Below are 24,025 nucleotides of genomic sequence, written 5' to 3' on the forward strand. Positions count from 1 at the left end.
AATTAAAGCCGGGGTTCAAGTTCAAGGATTGGGACGGATATTGGAAATATTCTTTTTTCAGGAACTGACGCAGCAATCATTTTAAGCGAGTTTGCGGAAGCATCTAAAAACTGAATATTGATGGTCGTTCGGAAAATTGAAGCCAACTCCTCCAGAATTTTAGGTCAGTGTTTATCACTTTGCCACATTTGTCGATACCTGTGGCCTGTGTGTGAATTCCTAAGAGAATAAACTGCTGAGGTCATCAGTCCCTACACATACACACTACCTAAACTAACTTAAACTAACTTATGCTAAACACAAAACACACACCCATGCCCGAGGGAGGACTCGAACCTCCGGCGGGAAGGGCCGCGCAGACCGTGAGGTGAGGCCTCTAACCGCGCGGCCACTCGGCGCGCCACAACATTGACTTTACTACCCTCTCTTCCCCATGATAAGAACATAACCTGGAAGCAATAGCGCTAAGTAGACGTAGTTTTAAGAGGATATGTAAATGGTTGCTGAAATAATCACTATAGTGCCTTGACCACGTGGCCATGTCATGAGTGTTGACAGCGTGTATGCTGCGCCTGAAGTTAGTGAGCTATATCAGAGACCAAGGGAAAGCAACGTATTCGTGTGAGACAAAAATTGATAGAACTTGACAGGTTTTGGCAGCATGATGTGGATTGAGATGGTGCAATACACAATGATGTGGCGCTTTCCGATCTGATAGAGAGGCAGTGTTGGTCTGTACGGGAATCTGAGGGAAACTACGCTTAAGAAACCGAATGACCAAGTCTGGCAAGACCAATGGAGGGCAACCGCATTGTGCGCCAAGCACTTCCTAAGCCCTTCACGTCCGCGCCTGCATCCGGACACAGAAGTTGGTCCCGCTAGAACATCGATTGTCATTTCACATAATCGTAGACCAATAGAAGCCGCGCTACCAAATCGTCGTCTAATGTATGGGTTGCCATTAACACCAAAATACGACAGCTTCGTTTGTGGTGGCCCTTGCTGAGAAGGGAGTGGCGTTGCATCATTTTCAGTGACAAATCTAAATTCTGCCGTACTATGGATTGTAATTATCTGCTTGTATAGGGGCGCCTCGAGAAAAGGCTATATCCTGACAATATTTTGGGGAGCACTCTGGAGTGACGCCTGAAGTCATGGTGTGTGGAGTCATCAAGATTGACTTTAGAACACATCTGGTAGTGATTCAGGGAATTCTGACGCCTCAGCGGTACGACACCGGCATCCTACATTCTCAAGGTTATTCCTTATGGGAATATATATTTTGTTACTATCTGTGAACTGCCTACATTATGCTGAGTCACTCCCTTTCTCAGCAGGACGCCCTATCTGTTCCCGATAGCATACCATCTCGGAAGTCGACTCCTTCCCAGTGCCATCAATAAAGACACTGCTACCTGCAATAGCTGAGGGCCAGTGCAGCCCAGGAGAGACCACAATGTCCAGACGACACCGTTTCTAACCGAAACAGTCATGTATTCACGACCAAAGTGGGTGTAACGTCCTGCTGCAAAGTACCAGCAGTGCCGTGAATTCTATCGATCATTTAATGTGACTTTGTACCACGGAAATAAAATCACCTAGCTCCTCGTCCGATTTTTTAAACCTTTGGTATATTGTGTTATGGTTCTATGTCCCGCTACTCATTTAAAATACTGTAATGATATCACAGAACGTGTTGAATAAGTACGTACTGAAACTTAGCAAAATGCGAAACATTTGACGCAAAATGAATAAAATATGAGAACATCACGACTGAAGGGTTATCACGTTTAAGGGGGCTAAGCACCAGTTTCGCGTAAATTGTGTTATCGAATTTGGTGTGCGGTGTGTGAACAGGGCTTTTACACACTAAAAATGGTGTGAGTTCAGAGTGTACAGGGTGGTTATAATTAAAGTTAAACTTTCAACCTGTTCTAGAAATAACACCACTGGTCAGAATAACGTCAAATTGCAATGGAAAATTATCAGAGAATGGGCAAAACCTATGGCAGAAAAAAATTATTACAAAATGTAGCAATAGATGGTGCTGTAAGGATCATAATTTAATAGTGGTCGATTATAAATGACAAATGAATCACACAACAATGCCTAATGTGTAAGTTTGACGTTAAACTACTACTGCGTGTATATGGGTGTACAGGTGTGGTACAGTTAGTAACGTAAGCCCATCCACCACGGTAAGGTCATATCACATCGGATGGGAAAAATCGGCTTTTAATTGTCCTGGGGTCATAAACCGCATAAAAAGCATCACTCACATCGGTTTTTAATTGTCCTGAGATCAAAAACAGCATAAAAATCATCAATCAAAACCAAATCGGATTATTAATTTCCGTGTGACTGGAGCAAAACGTTCCATATGCTATCAACCGTTTTCTGCAACAGGGTGAAATCGAGAAAAACATGTTCCACAACTGATCGAAGTGTTTCCAGGGTCACGTTCAGAATGCGTTGCCCAATGCGTGCCTTCAACGCAGCTAAGTTTGCAATCGCAACACTGAATACATCTTTCAGGTAGCCGCACAGCCAGAAGTCACACGGATTAAGATCAGGTGATCAGGATGGCCAGGCTGTAGGGAATTGGTGGCTGATTATTCTAGCTCTTCTGAAACGGTGCTTCATCAGCTGCTTAACTGGATTTTCAACGTGCGGAGGTGCGCCATCTTGCATAAAAATGATCCCATCTACACACCCACGCTGTTGAAGACCTAGAATGACGTGATTGCGCAAAAGGTACTAATAGAGATTACCAGTGACGGTACAAGTAACGGGAACAATATGGACCTATGATAAATGATGCAGTAAACCCGCACCACACAGTAACCTTTTCAGCATAACGTGGACTGGTTGACTTGCATTTGGATTTTCCGTTGCTCATATCGACAATTCTGTGCATTGACATATACTGTCAGATGGAACTGGGCTTCACCTATCCACAAAATCTTCCACGACCAATCACTGTCCAATGTTCGGGCAGTTCTCTGTGCACTACACGTTTGCACACCATCCCTTGTCTCCTCATGCATTGCTGTGGCCACTACTTCCACTGACGTCGAATCAATTCCTTTCCTCCCTCTACCAGGCTGCACACCAAAAGAACCCGTCTTTTCGAAGTTCCGAATCATTTTCTCCAAACCCACGGCAGTCATGGGACCAACGCCTTTTTTCAAACCCTTCAGTGTCCGAAAGTTCTGCAGAGCGACGTGTGCACAGTCATCATTCTTGTAATACAGCTTTACAGGCAGAGCGCGATCCTGCATTGAGACAGTCATGGCGAACGTCGCAGACGCGAAAGGAGGAAAAGCCGTGTACCCGGCATGGTTATACCAACTTCAATGGGTCGTGCGCATGACAGGTGTTTTCATTTACGTTTTCTGACACCTAAAGCGCCATCTGTTCATGAATTTTCACACTATTTTTTTTCTTCTGCCATACGTTTTTCCCCTTCTCCGATAATATTCCGCTGTAATTTGACGTCATTCTGACCAGTGGTGTTACTTCTACAGCGTTTTGAAAGTTTAACTTTAGTTATAATTACCCTGTATTACACGAGTTGGCTGTACTGGAAATTATACACGTCCGCTTGCTCCTGACGTTTTGTAGCCTGTCTCTTGCGTGTCTTCTTTGGTGGTAGAATGGATGCTGAAAACAATACGAACAATTCACCAAAGGGAAGAAAAAGAAAAACTGGCAACTTTAAAAGAAAGCGTAAGAGTGACGTACGAATGAGTTGTAAATCATATCATACACTGCATGCAAAAGAAATACCCACAAAGACTAAATCAAACAATGACTTAGTTCTTGGGGTTATCTTATTTTGTTTTCTGGTTCTGAGTGGCTCTGACTTTTCCAGAATCCATATGACTATCATCTGGAGTACAAATCAGTTTCACCCCAAATGAAGGAACGGCTTTTCGAACAGTTGTATACTGAAAATGGACAAACATAACGGACGTTTCCAATGGGTTTTATTCACATCGTCCCTGTAAACTGGAGACGAAGTACAAAGAATCTCAACAAAGCCAGAAATCATAAACGAATCTGTAAGAGTAAATTCGTGGATATTGAAAGAAATTGAGTTCTCGGCAAAAAGAAGAAGAATGGTGATATAATATACCATGATGGTCGAGCAGGAGAACGCGTCACAAGTACTTAGATCATGGTCTATGCCAAATCAAATAACATATAAATTCAATACTAAGAGACACTGTTTACTATTTTCGAACGATGTGAAGCAAATAATATGTATATCCAGACTTCAGCATTAACAGTCTTTATAAGACACTAAAGCTAAGTATTCAGAAAGCCGAATGAATTGGTTATGTTATAGACCAATGTTTGGCGTCATTTTCCACGTCTGAGCTTTAGGCGTCCTAGAACAGACACGTGTAAGAAGCTTCACTTATGTAACATGCAAATTGAAGGAAATATAAAGGATTTTTCACAGACCAAAGACTATAGCAACTACAGCATACAAAAGCTGGAAGAGGCAGTTGAATGTTCTAAAGAAGACAGTACAGATTCATGTACGCCTGGAAGTTATGTTTGTACTTTGGTAGTAGACCTACAACAGGTGTTGTTTGCCCCAATCTAGCGCATTCAGGCAGGTTTTATATGAGGCAGCAGTGATGCTGTAACTGCGTCATATATATACATGACACAAGTGAGGCAGTTATGTACTTTTGGCATGAAGGTCTAGGTGGCAGGAGCGCAAGCAACATAGCAGCTCATCTCTTTATATTCTGCTCGCGATATCATGTCAAAGGAAAAACTCATTATGTGGAGTTATAACTGCAGCTCCAGCGCTCAAAACAAAGATCGCATCATGATGTTTCTCCATACGTTGTATTTAAAGTTGTTCAGATGAAGGGTGGTTATTTTATGGACTTTCGATAATTAGCTAAGGTTAATGTAAGTTCTGCCTCATGGATTAAAATCATCACGCCTGGGTAAATTCAGATAAAAAGGACATTAGGTGAAATAGAGGGACGGGAAATTATAAGAGTGTTGGAAAAAGGTGGCAATGTGAAGAGTTCAAAAAGATGTCATTCAGTGATGTTACTGGTGCTTAAGGATTGTCTTCAGAGAAGAAAAGAGACCTCAAAAGTACGATGGAATACCTACCTGAGGTGCACAAACATTTTTACAGTGATATGTGCCAAAACTGAACAGTACGATGATCACAAGGGATAGAAACATTACAAAATTTGTTTGGTGGGCTTAGCCCGTTTAGCATTTCAGTGCAAATTTGCTTAGAACAGTCGGTGTCTCTTTGGTATTCCTGGATCGTGCCAAGAGATAACTTGCTATCCTAAAGTCAATGAGCAAGTGTTAATTTATATTCACATTATTTGAATAGAATTTATTCTGAATAACGTAGGAAGTACATTTTGATACTTAGCCCCTTTAGCGTGATGACTGGGCAAAATAATTTATGTTCGAACTTAAAATACTTTTGAAATGTACAAATTTCGTGTGGCTATTCAGGGTGGCAGAAGCGACGTCACTTCTGCCATCACTCTGAGCAACAGCTCAAAGCGCACTGTGAGTTTGGTGCTGTAAGTGATGGTGTCTATGAGCTACATAAGAAGTGAAAGTATTGTTACAAAACTGCCGAGAGCTCCGCGTGAGGCTGATGTGGAGCACTAATAACAGGCACACTACTGCCCAGTGACATCAGGATGTAGAGACGATCAGTACAAAGGCTAGATCTCTGTGCACTCAGTAGCTAGGGGGTGCGGCGGTGCCCAATAGCAAAGGTCAGTAGTGTCGCGTCTGCCTGCAGTATGTACTTGCAAGTGTGCATTTAGCACTTAACGATTATTTCTGTTTTAGTGCACCTTTGGGAATGCTTGTTTTGCCATTACAGCGATTATTATAAGAGCATAAAAGGAACACAAGTATTACGTTACCTAGCGACGATGAAAGCGTCCAGTGCATACAGGGTGACTCAAAAGTAACTGTACAATTTTCGTGGGTGTACTGTAGGTATAAAAATAACTGTAAAATGTTGAGTAAAGTTTTGTCTGAAACGGCTTTGTTTCAGAGTTATGCAGTAGAGTAGGGATCACAAATGGAACACAAACAACGCAAAATTAATTCTTTACGGAAAGCAACGACACTAAGGGACCCGAAATACAACTCAACTGCGTAATGTACGTTTTCCCCAGGACACGTTCAAAACGATGTCCATCTAGAGGAAGACAGTGACCTGTTCGACTTCCTGTCGCTCTGGGAATGTTATAGGCTCCATTCATGTCATTATGGACAGCTGCACAGGTGTTTTCAGTTCGCTGCTGTAGTTATGCTGCATTCTCAATTGCAACGCCATAGACTAACCACCTGAGACGGCCCCAAAAGTAGAAGTCCAGGGCTTAAGATCCGGAGACCTGGCGGGACAAGCCAATGGACCTGCACGACTCGTCTGCTTATCGGGACAAGCTGCCTTGAGATACTCCGTTGCCTCCCGACTGAAATGTGCATGGCCATCGTCGATAGAGTAACATCGGTCGATAAGCAGGCGAACACGACACGCCCGACGCCTGTGCTGGTCCAAGATGTAATTATGCGTCATAAGTCGAAAACAGTAGCTTCAGAAAAACTTTTTTAACATTTTGCTCCTATTTTAATCCATTAATTACACCCACGAAGTGTGTACAGTTACTTTTGAACACTCTACATAAATTTTTCGAAAGTGAACTGCAAGAGGAAATAGTGTCCCCCAGAGGCGCCAGGGCAGATAACGGCCGGAGCGCGTGATGTCAGACGAACAGAGAGAGAGAGAGACTGCACGCTGGCGGCGTCGCGATGTATTCTCTGTCTTCACACAACACATGAAGCGGGCACCTCTGAACGTGCACACCTTGCTAACATCTGTTTGTTGTTAAAGATTTTTATCCACAATGTGAAGTCCCTTTGGTACTGCGCTGTCTTGTAACAAGAAGTCATCTCCTACTGGAGTCGCACAAGGTCACACATAAAAATCGTAGCTGTTCTCGCTACAGACCTACACAGTCCCAGTTCAACGTCATGAAAGATGGAGTGCTGTGTGCCCATCTTAATATACAATTATAATCCCATTGACATTGCAACATCTACTTATCGATAAAGGGTTCTGGCTCTTCAGAAGGTCAAGACACGTCTGAAAAATAAACCAGGACTAGTCGGTGTAGCGTAGCACTGCTCACCTTCAAATGGTTCAAATGGTTCTGAGCACTATGGAACTCAACTGCTGAGGTCATCAGTCCCCTAGAACTTAGAACTACTTAAACCTAACTAACCTAAGGACATCACACACATCCATGCCCGAGGCAGGATTCGAACCTGCGACCGTAGCAGTCGCGCGGTTCCGGACTGAGCGCCTTAACCGCGAGACCACCGCGACCGGCCACTGAATGCTATCAGCAAGTTCAGTTTGCGAAGATACTACGTGTCCAACCACGTCTAATAATTCGTAAACAATAAATGTGAAGCACCTGAGCGTGGACAAAAAGTTTTAAAAATTAAAAGGAAGCTCTCTGAAAGGAGACCCTGAAAGTCTGTATTAGTTTTAGGGAAGCCCTTGAGCCGTTTCAGGGATGATTATTTAAGACGTTCGGAGCCAGGATGCAAAATATTTGTAAAGAATTTTTTGTACGCTATTTAGCTCTCTATGATACTGTAGATATCTCAGGCACGCAGCTGGATGTGACATTCTTAGCAGTGGTCGAAGAAAGTTTAGAAAATATTGGTATATCAAGGAATTTATTAATTTACATGTCTGCAGACAAACGCCAGTCATGCTCGAACACAAATCAGGATTCATACCGCAAGTGAATGGGAAAACGAAAAAGCTTCCAGTCAGCAGCTTACACTGACCTGCAGCTTGAAGCAATTGATGTGCAGTGCGTCAGGGAGTATGATGTCTAGATTCCTCCAAGTAATTTCGCTCAGGATTGATTTTTCTCGTTTACACGTGCCTCCACACGGCTCCCCACCCTGTTCCCTGTGACGATGCAGGTGGCAGAGAAGCCTCTGCTCGCAGGCCCGCGCTGACCATCTGATCGTGGGACACGCTGGGTGCGAAGCCCTGCCCTAGAAGATGCCTAGACGACTTTCGACCGAGGTGTGTATCCCATCTGTCTTCCCCACTCTCTCGGCTTTGTGTTACGGGCAGCGGTCCACGACGAAGCCATGACGAGGTCCTATTGCTACTCCGTTCTTTTGCATCATCATTCTAACATACGACCACACTGATGATAATGTAGTGACAAAATCCTCAGTCGTCATAGGTGTCTGACTGCCTCTGCAATAAAATGTATTTTTTCCTACAGGAGTCAGTCTAGTACTGAAATATTTTATAAAGTCATCAACAACAAAATTTCTTTAGATAACTTGATCCATTTCTTTCTATCCACACATCAAGAATATCATATGAGAGGAACACAGACTGCAAATCTCTGATTGACGATCTTTCCTCGGTCTATGTGGAATATCTCCTTTTACATTTATACCCCACAAGCTAACGTCTGATCTATGGTGGAGGGTACTTCGTGTATGGCTCTCATTTATCCCCTTCGCTGTTCCCGTCGCGAATGGCCCATTGGAAAAACGATTATTGGTAAGACCCCGTGTGAACTAGAATCTCTCTAATTTTACTTTTACGGTCTTTTCGTGAGATATACGTAGGAGGGGACAATATATACATTTCCTCTTCTAGGAACGTACGCACTCGGAATATTAGCAGTAAACCACCCCGGTACGCACAACAACTCAATAGAAGCGTCTGTCACAGCAATTGACTGAGCCCTTCTTGACGCTTTCACGCTTACAAAATTAACCTGACACGAAACATGCTCCTCTTCTTTGGATCTTCTTCATTTCCTCTATCAACCCTGTCTGGTACGAATCTCAGACTGACAAGCAATATTCAGATATTGGCAGAACGAGGGTTTTGCAAGGTACCTCGTTTGTAGGTAGATTAAAATTCCTCAGAATTCTTCCAATGACTCTCAACCTGGAATCTGCTTTACCTGCGACTGGTTTTATGTGGTCATTTTCACCTTGAATCGCTCCCTATCCGTATTCTTACATATTTATTGCACGTGATTGTTCTGTAATCGTTTAACCATATAATAATGGGTATTTACATCTATTTATGCGGTACTAAGCGTCGATCCTCTGCAGGTCTTCCTGTATTTCGCTACAGTTTTGTAGCTTTGGGACCTCTTTTTACAGAGTAGCATCATCCACAAACATCCTCACCGAGCTTCCAACGTTATCCACTAGGTTGACTGAGTCCGGTGTACTGGACAACATTACATCAGTATTTACGTTATCTGCAGACTAATAATTATAGCTTATAACCATTACAAGTTGTGTGTTTTTAGGTTGGTTAGTATCTTCAAGTAGATGTGGCAACAGCAAGCCATTAATGCTTATTTTCCGATGGGCGGCAAGTCAAGTATTGAGAGGTGGACATAAACTGATTGGTCTTTGCTGACAGGCGTGGTCCACTTAGTGTGCAGTACGATCGTGTAGAAAACATCAGGCCGCAAAGTTTGTGATATTTTCATGGGAAGACTGTTCGGAGGAGAGAAAAAATAACCAAAGCACTGATGTGTGTACGTGCATTCATGCCACACACAAAAAAAAATGAAATGAAATGTCGTGTGGCTAGGGCCTCCCGTCGGGTAGACCGTTCGCCTGGTGCAGGTCTTTCGATTTGACGCCACTTCGGCGACCTGCGTGTCGATGGGGATGAAGTGATGATGATTAGGACAACACAAAACCCAGTCCCTGAGCGGAGAAAATCTCCGGCCCAGCCGGGAATCGAACCCGGGCCCTTAGGATTGACAGTCTGTCACACTGACCACTTTTTTTTTTATTTTCCATAAGGACCACTCTGTTAAAAGGAACATTTAGATCATTTCATGGTATAGTATGTGCATTACATATGGAGCGGTGAGAGAAGCGTGAGGTTCATTATCAGCTGTCAAATGTGCACACCGACTGCACCCGGCACATCCCAACTACGTGGGGGGTCGAGGAAGACTGCCTGAAGATAGTTGGCAAAGGTTTTCCGATAGTGTGACCATCTATGAACCTCATTGTGGGCTTGCTGCAAGAAATACCAAAAGTCGAGTCGCGACTTGGCAGCATCCCCATAGAGGTACGCGATCGTCCAACCTTTGACCCAGATGATCGACCGTGATTTAGTCGCCGGAAAGTAGTCACTTTCCGGATGTAAGAAGGAAGCAGGTGTAATATGTTGCGGGGTCACACGGAGGTAGCAAGCCACCATCTGTCTTCCTAGGAGCCATACGTCCTCCACCGCGATACAAGTTAAACGGTGATGGTAGTCATCCACTTGGCGACATTTCGGGCATAGTGGAGTGTCCACTAGTCCAATTGCATGGAGTCGTTGGTTGGTGTTGAACTTGCCACACGTGACAGAGAACCACAGTGCCCGAACGAAGGTAGGAAGGAATTTTTGGTGCACATGTCTCCAAATCTTCGGCCAATGCAACTTGGGGATGTTTGAGTTCAATGACATTACGACTTATCCGTCGTAGCAGCCAAACATAAAAATCCTTCGCGCATGGCGGTCTCGTGCGCGGAAGCTCGTCTCTGATATAACTAAGTTCCACGATAAATGTTGATACATGCGCAAAATGTGGCGTAATGTTGCCCACCGCCACCGGAGGTGTGAGGGACGCTGGAACTAGGAGATCCAGTAGGCGGGATGTAAGGGAATCACGCCCGCTACGCCATTGCTTGTACATCGTGGTTAGAAGGAGCGCCGTCGCTCGGCAGTGAACATTCGTAAGTCCGATTCCCCCCTTGTCCGTAGGGAGCGTGAGCGTTGCGTATCGCACCTTGAGGGGCGACCCAATCATCACAAAATAGCCTAGTGCTGATTGAAGTCGACGTCTGAGCGTGAGTGGTAGGGGCAGGATCTGCGAAATATGCACCATTCGAGAAACCACATAAGTGTTCAGATATTCGACTCGCTGCAAAGGATCAAGGCGCCGTAGGAGATGTTGTCGGACCATGGTACGTGTTGTCTGTAAAATACGTCGGTAGTTAACTGCCGCAGTATGTTTTACAGATGAGGTAAAGTCTATGCCGAGATAGCGGAATCGTTGCACATGAGGAAACGGACTGATTTCTTCCGGCGTAAGGCCCCTTCCAACCGGCATTGCTGCCGATTTGTTCATGTTCACTGCACTACCCGCCGTCACACTGTGGTCCAACAACAGTTCAAGGACCGTCTGCACCTCTTCCTCAGAACGAACGAGCAGCAGGAGGTCGTCCGCATAGGCACGACATTTGAAGGTGTAGCCCCGCAGTTCCATCCCAGAAAGAGAATTTGTTAGCCTCCCAATCAATGGTTCCAACGCTATCGCGAACAGCAGCATCGAAAGAGGGCAGCCCTGGCGAATGGATCGTCGAATTTGAATGGGCCCTGCTATACGCCCATTAACCTGTACCAAGGATTGTGCGCCCCCATAAATCCTTCTAATGAGACCAGTAAAACGGTCTGGAAATCCCATTTGTTCCAGTACAGCATACAGATAGTTGTGGCGCACCTTATCAAAAGCACTGTCAAAATCAACCGCCACCATCGCCGCTTTAAGCCGGCACTCCTCCGCCAGCGCTATCACATCACGGCATTCGCCAGTAGCTGTTTGCACATTTACCGATCCACCCGGTGTCGTCTGTTCTGGAGAGAGAACGCTACGAATTAATATACGACATCGGGACGCTAGCAACCGTGCAAAGGTCTTATAGTCGGCATTAAGCAGGGTGATGGGGCGATAATGTGTGACCGTAATTCCTGGCTTCGGTTTATGTACTGGCACCAAGAGGCCTTCCATAAAAGCCGGTGGAATAGGCGCATCGGAATTTAACATCTCGTTGTACATTTCCGTCCATCGCGGCGCCATTTCGTTGCGAAATTCTCGATAAAATTCAGCAGGAAGTCCATCAATGCCTGGGGACCTATTCAACGCACCCTTTGCGATCGCATCATATACTTCCTTACAGCTAATGGCTTCCAGTAAGGTTCCCGCGTCTTCCACCGTCAGTGTACGGGAGACGTACGTGGCTATACGCTCGAGGTCATCGACATGGGCTGCTTCTTCCCGATAGATGTGTTGGTAATGGTCGACGAATGCAGAGACAATGTCCGCTTGACGCGTCACTCTTCGGTCTTCGCGGGTAATTAATTCCCTTACCAAAACGCGTCGTCGGTGCTTTCGTTCATTCACGACGTGGTGCATGGAAGGAATCTCGTGCATTATCGTATCGTGACATCTGGCGCGCACCATGGTTCCCTGAAGATGTTTCCGAGCTAAAGCCACTAGTTTAGCTTTTATCCTTTTGCGTTCGATCCAAACGTCCTGTCCCGGCGGAACATCGTCCAGGTCGCGCAGCGCTGCAAAATAAAAGTCGGTCGTACGGCGGCGCTATTCTGCCATCTCCCTGCTATATGAGATCAACGTACGGCGAAGCGCCGGTTTAGTACAAGTCAGCCACCAATCAAGCTTCGTCGCATACCTTCCAACCCTTCGCTCGCACATCGCCCATGTCTCAAGGATCCGTTGACGGCATTCAGGATCATGTAGATGTTGAATGTTTAATTTCCACGGGGCCTTACTGTTCCACACCTCTCTACGGGGAAGAAGCACCGTACAGATGTAAGCGCTGTAATCGGAAAATGCCAATGGCCAGCGTTCCGCGTCCTGGACATCAGTTGCATGAGCCCGTGAGATATAAATGCGATCTAACCTGCTCGCCGAATGACTTTGTAACATGCCCTTTTATTTTATTTTATGTTCCCGCTCGTTCGGGATCTAAATAGCAGCCCAATATTAGATAATTGATTAATGTGACCGTGTACCTAATGGGCTGGCAATCGGATTGGACTGCTCAGGAGATGTTACATTCCGTATTGTCCTTCGCAAATACTGTAATAAGTACTGTTTGGTGGTAAGAAGGACACAAACACAGTTTCACAAACAAGATCTATATTCTTAGCAAAAGCATAAAATAAGGAGACAGCCACTGCCTTCGTCGATACACTGTTAATGACGGCTAAACTCAGCACAGGTTTCTTTAGTTATTCTTAATCGTCACACGCAACATCCAATCACTGTAATCCAGGTAATGCCGGCGCGGTAGACGCGGAAGTTCAATAGCGGCACTTAATATCACTGAAATCACTCTGTAATTAAACTTTCTCACTTTTCCGTATAATACTAACACAAAGGGGTTAAACCACGGCGCTGGCCACTCCCTTTGCCGGTAATTTGCATTAATTCAACTGCTGGCTTCTGCACAGCTCTGCCCGCCTCGCGGGAACCTACCACACCCTGACTCGGCACTCTCCACACTACACTCCGCCCAATTCTTCCCGCCTCGCGGGAATCTACCCAAGCAGCACTCGGCACTCCGGTGAACCCCCTCTAGCTCTCGCGACCTGCACACACTAATCGATGGTTGTCCTGTCGACCTGTGTGAGCGCAAACTTAGTAGTAAGGGCCTGCGGACCCCTTACATCCCCGCCCTCAAAAACTTCTTTTGAACCGCAGGTGAAAAAGAATCGGCAAGGGATTAAAAAAACATAGTTACATTTGAACAGAACACACAATACAAATAATTAATGAATTTACGATTTGCAAAAATAGTCCTGGACTCCAGTAGTGGGCTGCCTCCACAACAATTTCTACAAAAGGTTATTACATCACATAAATGGCATTGTCCAAATTTACAATTTTTCATCTCAACCAGCAATAGTCCTCTCTAGTCCAATATCAAAATCACAACACACACAGCATATATACTCAAAAATTATTACCTAAACACAGAACATATGAATTATTACTACAACATAGTTATTACAAGTTTTATATTCATCCTTAGATAATTTTTGATATGAAATATGCAACTCTAATTGTAATACCTTACAAAACACAATGTAAATAAACCCTTCCCTCTTTCAAATGTCCATTTTACAGCTAATTGTTCTAATCATGTCCTACACACTACTTCAAGGAGCTTAGACACTCTCAGTTCATACATTTGCCCTAATCGAGTTCCTCTCCCTCATCTGGGTTATTTTGGTTCTCGTGTGAGTAGTACCTTTTTATGTTTTCCACATGCTCTTTACCATGCACTCTCTTTGTCCGTGCATATTCCAACTCCACAGTGTTAGGATGACCAATTTTTATAATTCTGTATGGTCCTTTATAAACGTGGTTAAACTTATGTATTTCAGAGTTTATTTTCTTTGATCTAGCATGAACCTTTACTAATACCAGGTCTCCCACTCGGTAAGTTATCGGTTTTACTAGCTTGTCGTGTCTCTCCTGTCTTTTCTTAGCCTTCTCCTTCATACTTAATTCCACCAGCTCCAACTTCCTTTCCCAGGTCAATGAACTTCCTGGTGGGTAGACTACCAACTCACGAAAAATACTATCGGGTTCCTGATTGAGCAATACTTCACATGGTGCAAACCCTGTAGAATCATGTGGGAGGTGATTCCTAACCCGCTCAAATTCTTCCAGATATTCTTTCCATGAACCATGCTTCCTATGACAGTAGGTTCGGCATAAACGGTTCAATTCCTTCATTGTTCGTTCCGCTGGGTTAGAAGCTGGCCTATACCTAGAAATGGCAATTTGCTCTATTCCGTGCTCACTTAGCATTTCTGTCCATTCCTTTGACCTGAACTGTGACCCATTATCACTCAATATTCGCTTAGGTATACACACCTTTTGGAAATAGTCTTTCTCAAATTGGTTAATGATGGCTCTACTAGTAGCTTTCTTCAACGGGTAAAATTTTATGTATTTGGAAACCAGTCTTCCGGTACTAAGATTTGTGTATAATTCCCTCGTGAGGCAGGAAGTGGCCCAAATAGATCCACTGCAACTATGTCCTTAATTGCTGTTGGTACAATTGGATGCATATATCCTTTGTGCTGTACTGTGGTCGTCTTAGATTTCTGACAGGTGTCACATGTACTCAGTATTTTACGTATACGCCTTCCCATGTTGTTGAAAGCACAATCCAACTTCAACTTTTCCAGACACTTCTTCGGTCCATAATGCGCATTCTATAGTGCGTATACCAAATTAATTTTTCTACCACATGCTCAGGCACACAGAGTTTCCAGTTCTCCTCATTCTCCCTGTTTCTTTTATAAAGTATCCCATTGTGAATATAATAAAATGTGCGAATTCTTTCCTCTCCTGCACACCTGTATTTGTTTTTAATTGTCTTTAATTTCTCGTCCTCGTTCTGTTCCCTACGCACATTCCTTAGGAACTTCCTTACGAATTCTTCATACTGTACTCCCCTCATCAGGTTAATTCTAACTCCTTCTCCTTCCGGCCTGTCCACCAACATTCCTCTTGAGTCAGCTGGTAATCTTGACAAAGCATCAGGTATTATATGTGTTGCTCCTGGTTCATAAATTATCTCGAAGTCATAGTCCTGTAATGCCAGGGCCCCTCGCGTTAGTCGGCTATGCCTCAATTTGCTTGTAGTCAGAAATGTCAGGGCCTTATGGTCAGTCACGACTTTCACATGCCTCCCGGCCAAATAATACCGGAAACGCTTAAAGCCCCACACATTTGCCAATGCTTCCCTTTCAGTAATCGAATATTTTCTCTCCCAAACATTTAAACTCCTGCTACCGAATGCTATTGTTATTACTCTCTCACCTTTTCCGCTCCTCTCTACTTGGTATAAATGTATTCCTAGCCCATAGTCCGAGCTGTCTGCTCCTAAATAAAAATCCTTGGAAAAATCTGGGTGGTACAAGATATCTGCATTATATAGTGCTTCCTTGATATTCTCAAACTCGGTTTGGCACTCTGCACTCCAATGCCACGGCATCCTTGCCTTGGTCAATTCCCTCATACTCGGGGCATTAAGCACAGATCCTTTTACAAATTTTCTATAGAACTCGCAAACCCCAAAGAATGCTCGCAACTGTTTCTTACTATGGGGAGCCGGAAAATTTTTAATAGCCTCCATTTTACTAGGATCAGGATAGATACCCTCCTCGGATATTATATGGCCCAGAAATTTTATCTTTGATTTGCCAAATTCCGACTTGTCCAGGTTTACAGTTACCCCTGCGGTTTCAAAAGCTGCCAAGATTGCATCCAGTCTATCCAAATGTTCTTCCCATGATTCGCTTGCTATCAAGAGGTCATCCACGTAGACGGTGACCTTCTTAAGTAACTCCTCGCCTAGTATCTTATCCATCGCTCTTATAAACTCAGACACTGACACATTTAGTCCAAATGGCAACACTCTAAATTGATAGCACCTTCCTCCATAAGTAAATGCTGTATACTGGCGAGACTCTGTGGCCAATGGTATCTGCCAGTACCCAGCAGTCAAATCGATACTACTAAGCACCTTTGCTCCTCGGAATTTTTGAATCAGTTCTTCTATAGTTTCTGGTTTGTCCCTCTCCGGTTCGATGATTTTGTTCACCGTTCGGGCATCCAAAACTATCCTCACCTTTCCATCCTTCTTATCAACAACAAATAGGGGGTTGTTGTATTGGCTATTGGCCCGCTCTATAACCCCAAGGTCCATCATCCTCTGTATTTCTTCATCTACTGCTCTTCGTTTCGCCTGGGGAATGGGATACTGTTTTATATTGAATGGTTTATGGTTCTTTATCTTTAACTTACACTCCACTCCTTGCATGATACCTGGCCGTTGAGAAAATACTTTACAACGCCTATATAATACTGTGGCTAATTTCTTCTTATTCCGCTCATCTAGGTGCGTCATCTCCTCCAATTTTTTTCTGATCTTGTCCTCTTTATGTCTATCCTCTCGTGCTAGTCCCTCAAGGTATATCAACACTTTTGCTCCCGGTTCCTCTTCCCCGTATCCCATGGTGGGTTCCTCTTCGTGACACAAATTTATTCTTCTGAATCCTTCCTCTTCTTCGATTGCACTCCCCTCAGCAAATTTCAACCTCTTTTCTTCTCCCTTTCTTCCTTTGACTCTGATAGTACCTTCATCAAAACTCACTACTGCATCAACTTCATTCAACCAATCTATCCCTAAAATAATCGATGTGTTCAATCCAGCCACCACCAAAAATGTTGCTTCGTATTCTTCTCCCTCTATTTCGAATGTAATTAACACTTGTTCTTTAATAGGTTTACTCTTTGCACCCAACGCGTTCACAATTCTCACTCCACTCACTGGGAAACTAGGCAAGCTGACATTTGCTTTTAGTATCTGTTCATATAACCTTTTGGATATTGCACACGCTTCACTTCCTGTATCCACTAATGCCTCGATATTCAGTCCACATAACTTGATCCCTATCATGGGTAACCTGGGTTCTTTGGTAATCCCACTTCTTTCCTCCAGTAGATCTTCTCTGAGGTCTCCACCATCGTCGTGTCTTAGTAGGTTTATTCTGGTCCTCGTAGCTCTCACTCCCGATCGGACCTCATCTGGAGTGTCATTCAGTTTTCCGGTCTCTCCTCCTCTTCTATATGCACCGTGTCATTCATTCGCCTATCCCATCTTCTCTCATGATCTCTCGGTTCTTCATTCCTTCTCCAATCATTTCTCCATTGTCGTTCACCACCATGGTTCCTGTATCCATGACTGCCACCTCTTCCTCTATAATTAGACGAATTACCGAAATGATTCCTTGTGTCATTACCTCCCCCTCGGTTTTGATCATGAGCTTGATCGTGTCCCTGTGATCGAACAGATTCCAACTGTTCCAGTATCTCCATCAAGGCCTCCCTATTTTTAATTAGGCTCCCAGATACAGTTTCTTGCATTCTCTGATTCAATCTTCTTTTTATTGCAGATATCATTATGTCATCACTCAGGGGTTGTTCCAAGGTCTCGTTCAATTCCCACAAATGTTCAGCAAACTCTCTCAACGTTCCCCTCCATGTACTAAGTGACTTGCGATGGAGTAGGTCCTCAATTGCCGCACATTGATGGCTTTTGGACCAGTATTTCTTCAAGAATTCCTCTTCAAACTGGTCATAACTAGTAGTCCCTTCCTTCTTCCTGACTCCCCAAGTGAAGGCCTCACCTTACATTCTATCTATTGCAAATTGAATCTTGTCTGAGTCTTTAAGATGTGCTGGGAAAACTCCTTTTAGCCATTTCATAAATATCATTGGGTGCAATCCTCCTTTCGGTCTAAATTTCTGCCCTGTATTACTTTGGATGCACCGGTTATCACTGCTCATCAATGTAACGACCTTACCTCCCCCAATGGCTAAAGTGGCATTGCTAATTCGTTTATCAATTTCTTCTGTCTTGCTTTCCAATTGCTGCACTCCCTGTTGTAACTGCTTGACCTCCATTTCAACCCTCTTGTTATCCTCTTCTCGTTGCACGGCTATAGCATTTCTCAGATTGACAGCTAGTTGGTTCTGCCTATCTCCTATCCCCTTAACCGCCTCATTGCATTGTTTCTGCATCTGCGTCACCTTGGCAATTCGATGATTGCAATTTGTTTCCACTTCGTTGATTCTTTCTCCCAATTCGGCTTTCGTTCCTTCAATACCGTCTTCTATCTTTTTTGTTAATTTTCCTTCCACCTTCTCCACTTCTCCCTGGACTTGGTCTATGCTCTTCTGTAGCTTCCTCTCTCTCTCGTCGATGTCCATCTTCAATCGTTCTTGCAACTCCTGCATTTCCTTCTTCAAATTATATTCCATCTTCATTTGTGACGTTTTGATCTCTTGTAAATCTTCCTTTAGTAATTCTCTTGTTTCTTGTAAACGCTTCTCTAATGATGCGTTATTTTCTTGTAAACTTTTTAGTGATTCTTTTGTTTCTTGTAAACCTTTCTTAGTTTCTTGTGAATTCTTCTCTACCGATGCTTTAGTTTCTTGTAACTCTTCCTTTAAGGATGCGTTATTTTTCTCTACTGATTTGTGTAACCTTTCTTCCCTCTCTCTACTTTCTTGTGAATTTTTCTTTATCAAGTCTACCAACATCGACCACCTATCAGCGTCCTCTGAACCTGGCTTAGTTCTCATTGTTTGTCCCGGTGTCTCAGGATAACTAGTTGAATGTGCTGATGGGCTTCCTAATGACAGTCCACAATCACTGATTCCTGAATCATCCCTGTCTTCCTGTCCTATCCCTTTTCTTTCAATTACTGCCTCACAGACCTGCTTATCTTCAAAAGACACTTTTGGTTTATATTCAATGCCCAGGCAAGTAATACAAAATAACCTCCAATAACCCAAAACACTCCCAATTACCACGAACTAATCAGACAGTACCTGCAATCCTTTCAGTTAATTCCCAAAATGATACAACATGCATTAGTACTGAACATAACAGCCCTCAAAAACCTAAATTTCCAGTAACAATTTCCACATACACAGTTTATGTAAAAAATGTTTTAAACAAGATAATCACAACACTCATAAAATGTAAAAATGCAAATTCATCAAAACAATTACCATTTATACAGTGCAGTGTGCATAAGTAAGCATGCTATACTCCAGAGTATGTTTCACAACTTTTTTGAAATTACTGCAATTGAGCACTTTTCCTAATGTAAATACCAGTTAAGAATTGTTTATTTATCGCGAAGACTGCACACTGCAATTTACTGTTATGTTAACCCGTCGCTTCACTCACCAACCGACGTTACCGCGAGTCGCGATGTTTTGACATTTGAGATGGGCGTGGCTGTGCCGCCGCTGGAGCTCGCGTGAAGTTGAAGGTCAGCTGCAAGGCGACGTATTTCCCGTCGGCCGCTCCGTGGCGCTGTAGGCGGGCGTAGTTTGTAGTTCGGCCGCTAGATGTCGGGATTGCGCTCGGTATCTCGAAGTCGCGCCGCTCGCTGTGGTGTCATGTGAAATCACCTCGCGGATCGAAGCTCTTTGGTGCAACTGCTACGTGGCTCTGCGTGACGTCACTCACTAATTGCGTCGCCACAATACATTATCGTCAGCATATCAGTTTATGGGTCCCCACGAAACCGTCCGATTTTCACCGTTCAAAAAGCAATTTCCGTCAACATGTTATCACTAAACACCTTTCTAACAACTTTTGTGACGAAATCTCGGCTCGTTTTGCTATTTTACTTTTCACACGTGTCTTTCTTTAGTGATCACTTTTCCCAGTTTTTCGCGCGGATTTTCGCATTTGCACTTTACAACACAGTTTAATATGGCCAGAAAAACAGTTTTGTCACAATCGTGCGATATTATAACTTCGTATTGTTCAAAAAAAATGCACTGTTCCTTGTCGCGATTTTAACGTTCATGCACTGACCCGATTCCACCTTGAAAAATTAGTACGACTCGTCCGAAAATTGCACTTGTCCTTTCACGGTAAGCCAAGGGTGTAACATGCCCTTTTATTTTATTTTATGTTCCCGCTCGTTCGGGATCTAAATAGCAGCCCAATATTAGATAATTGATTAATGTGACCGTGTACCTAATGGGCTGGCAATCGGATTGGACTGCTCAGGAGATGTTACATTCCGTATTGTCCTTCGCAAATACTGTAATAAGTACTGTTTGGTGGTAAGAAGGACACAAACACAGTTTCACAAACAAGATCTATATTCTTAGCAAAAGCATAAAATAAGGAGACAGCCACTGCCTTCGTCAATACACTGTTAATGACGGCTAAACTCAGCACAGGTTTCTTTAGTTATTCTTAATCGTCACACGCAACATCCAATCACTGTAATCCAGGTAATGCCGGCGCGGTAGACGCGGAAGTTCAATAGCGGCACTTAATATCACTGAAATCACTCTGTAATTAAACTTTCTCACTTTTCCGTATAATACTAACACAAAGGGGTTAAACCACGGCGCTGGCCACTCCCTTTGCCGGTAATTTGCATTAATTCAACTGCTGGCTTCTGCACAGCTCTGCCCGCCTCGCGGGAACCTACCACACCCTGACTCGGCACTCTCCACACTACACTCCGCCCAATTCTTCCCGCCTCGCGGGAATCTACCCAAGCAGCACTCGGCACTCCGGTGAACCCCCTCTAGCTCTCGGGACCTGCACACACTAATCGATGGTTGTCCTGTCGACCTGTGTGAGCGCAAACTTAGTAGTAAGGGCCTGCGGACCCCTTACAACTTGTCACATAGGTGTATCCCGGTGCATCTCCATGTCGTAATTCCCACGTGTCACTAAGTACAAGGTCGTTGACAACGATTCGCAACTCTTGGCTGATGTTTGCTTGCGGCCATTGGTCTTTCTGGCTGAGAACACAGTATAAATCTCCACCAATTAGTACACGTTTATAACGTCCATGGAAAAGTGGGGCAATGTCTTCTGCATAAAATCGCGCCCTTTCCCGCCGCCGATTGTTTACCGACGGTGCATAAAGATTGATGATGCGTGTCCCAAACGTCGTGAAAGCCATTCCCCTGGCCGACGGAAGGTAACACACGTTTTCCACTGGGAAGCCATCTCGCACGTAAACTGCCACCCCACTCCCATTGTGATCTCCATGTGACGAATAGGATTGGTAGCCTGCGATGTATGGGAGTGCAGCTATGTGGACTTCCTGCAGCAAAGCAATATCCACATCAGATGCCCAAATCGTTTCCTTCAGTAGGTGTATTTTGGCCGGTGAACGCACGTCATTTATATTTAATGTCGCAATACGGTTCGCATGGCGTTGAATCCCACTCTGTCGCGGCCCAACAACATCTCCCTGCATCGGCGCTGGGGGCTGAGTTAGAAGACGTTCTCTCGCCCCTCTCCCTTCACCTTCGGCAATTATGAGGCCGTCTTCGTGAGTGCCGGCTGCCTCTGTATGACGTCCGGCGCCTCCTCTATATCGTCATACCACATCTTTGCAGGCAGTGATATATTTGTGTCCATAGCCACAGCATCTGCGTCTGGAGAGCCAACTGGTTGTGAGTCCTCTTCAGCATCACCACGCCCCGGTACCGTCAATATGACAGACCGCTGCGGGTCTGATCGAACAGTTTCCATTGCCTCATCCTGTTTCGTAGAGGCTGTTGTGTCGTCTTGGTCCACAGGCACATCGTCGTCGGGGCAAGGGGAGTCATCCCTAGGAGATGTCGTGCGACGACGCCGTTTCCTCCTTTTCGGGGAACGTTGTTTGCGTGATCTTCCTTCCGTTTCCTCAGATTGTAGGGAATCACGGCTGCCCGACAGAAAAGCATCCGTAGGAACTGGAAGTGTTTCGAGTCCAATCGTTGTACTTGGCGGGAGTTCGGTCGAAACTGTTGTTGTCGTCACAGAGAGCGTTCCAGACGGAACAGCATCCGTAGTGGCTGGAACTGCTTCGTGTACTATCGGTGTGCTTGGTGGGAGTTCGGTCTCATCTGATGTCGCCGTAGATTGTATGCTCGATGGAGCAGCATCCTCTGTCATCCCGACGTCTGCTACAAAGTTTCGGAGAGTGCCATCTTGATCTTCCACCGGGGCTGTGTCCTTTCGGTCATCAGCGGACGCAGTGAGGGCTTTGGCATAGGTGATCGGTAGTACTGTCATCGTCAGCGACGGCTCCCGGACATCTGAAGGCAGTTGCGTAATCCGCCGTTTCATACAGTTCAACCTGAGGTGTCCCTCCTGGCCACGGCCAGAACATGTACGTGGTTGACCATCGTAAATCACCACCGCCCGACAACCACCAATTGTCAGATAGCCCGCATCTCGTGGTCGTGCGGTAGCGTTCTCGCTTCCCACGCCCGGGTTTCCGGGTTCGATTCCCGGCGGGGTCAGGGATTTTCTCTGCCTCGTGATGGCTGGGTGTTGTGTGATGTCCTTAGGTTAGTTAGGTTTAAGTAGTTCTAAGTTCTAGGGGACTGATGACCATAGCTGTTAAGTCCCATAGTGCTCAGAGCCATTTGAACCATTTGAATTGTCAGATAGGACGGTACATGCTTCTGAAGATCAATAGTGATCTGTCGCACTCCGTTAAGAACGGGGTACGTGGCGAATTGTGTCCAGCGTTCTGCTGTGTGACCATGTACCGTGCCGTATGGCTTAAAAGCCTCAGCCGGCCGAAGTGGCCGTGCGGTTAAAGGCGCTGCAGTCTGGAACCGCAAGACCGCTACGGTCGCAGGTTCGAATCCTGCCTCGGGCATGGATGTTTGTAATGTCCTTAGGTTAGTTAGGTTTAACTAGTTCTAAGTTCTAGGGGACTAATGACCTCAGAAGTTGAGTCCCATAGTGCTCAGAGCCATTTGAACCATTTGAGCCAAGCCTCGATAACTTTGTCAGCCGGGAGCTCAAATGGCAGCTCAAAAACACGTATTTTCCGTACAGCCAGACCAGCATGTTCTACAGTTACCGTGCCGACATTCCCGTCACTATGGCAAAATCGGAGACCAGCTTTTGTCGCCTGTATAATTCTCTCACAAGCCGCGTCATTTACAGCATCCCGAAGGTATTCTCTACAGTTCAGGTCAGGACTCTGTGCAGGCCAGGGATGTTATTGTCGTGTAACCACTCCGCCAAGAGCCTTACATTATGAACAGGTGCTCGATCGTGTTGAAAGATGCAGTCGACATCCCCGAATAGTTGTTCAACAGTAGGAAGCAAGAATGTGCTTAAAACATCAATGTAGCCCTCACTGTGATAGTGCCACGCAAAACAACAAGGGACGCAAGCCCCCTCCATGAAAAACACTACCACACCATAACACCACCGCCTCCGAATTTTACCGTTTGGCACTACACACGCTGGTAGATGACGTTCACTGGGCATTCACCATACCCATAAGTTGCCATCGGACCGCCACATTGTGTACCGTGATTCGTCACTCCACACAACGTTTTTCCACTGTTCAATCTTCCAATGTTTAAGGCTCCTTACAACAAGCGAGGCGTTGTTTGGCATTTACTGGCATTTACTGGCTTATGAGCAGCAGCTCGACCATGAAATCCAAGTTTCCTCACCTCCGGCCTAATTGTCAACAAACTTGCAGTGGACCTCGATGCAGTCTGGAATTCCTGTGTGATGGTTTGGATAGATGTCTGCGTAT

Source organism: Schistocerca nitens, chromosome 4 (assembly GCF_023898315.1).
Source record: "Schistocerca nitens isolate TAMUIC-IGC-003100 chromosome 4, iqSchNite1.1, whole genome shotgun sequence".
Taxonomy (NCBI): domain Eukaryota; kingdom Metazoa; phylum Arthropoda; class Insecta; order Orthoptera; family Acrididae; genus Schistocerca; species Schistocerca nitens.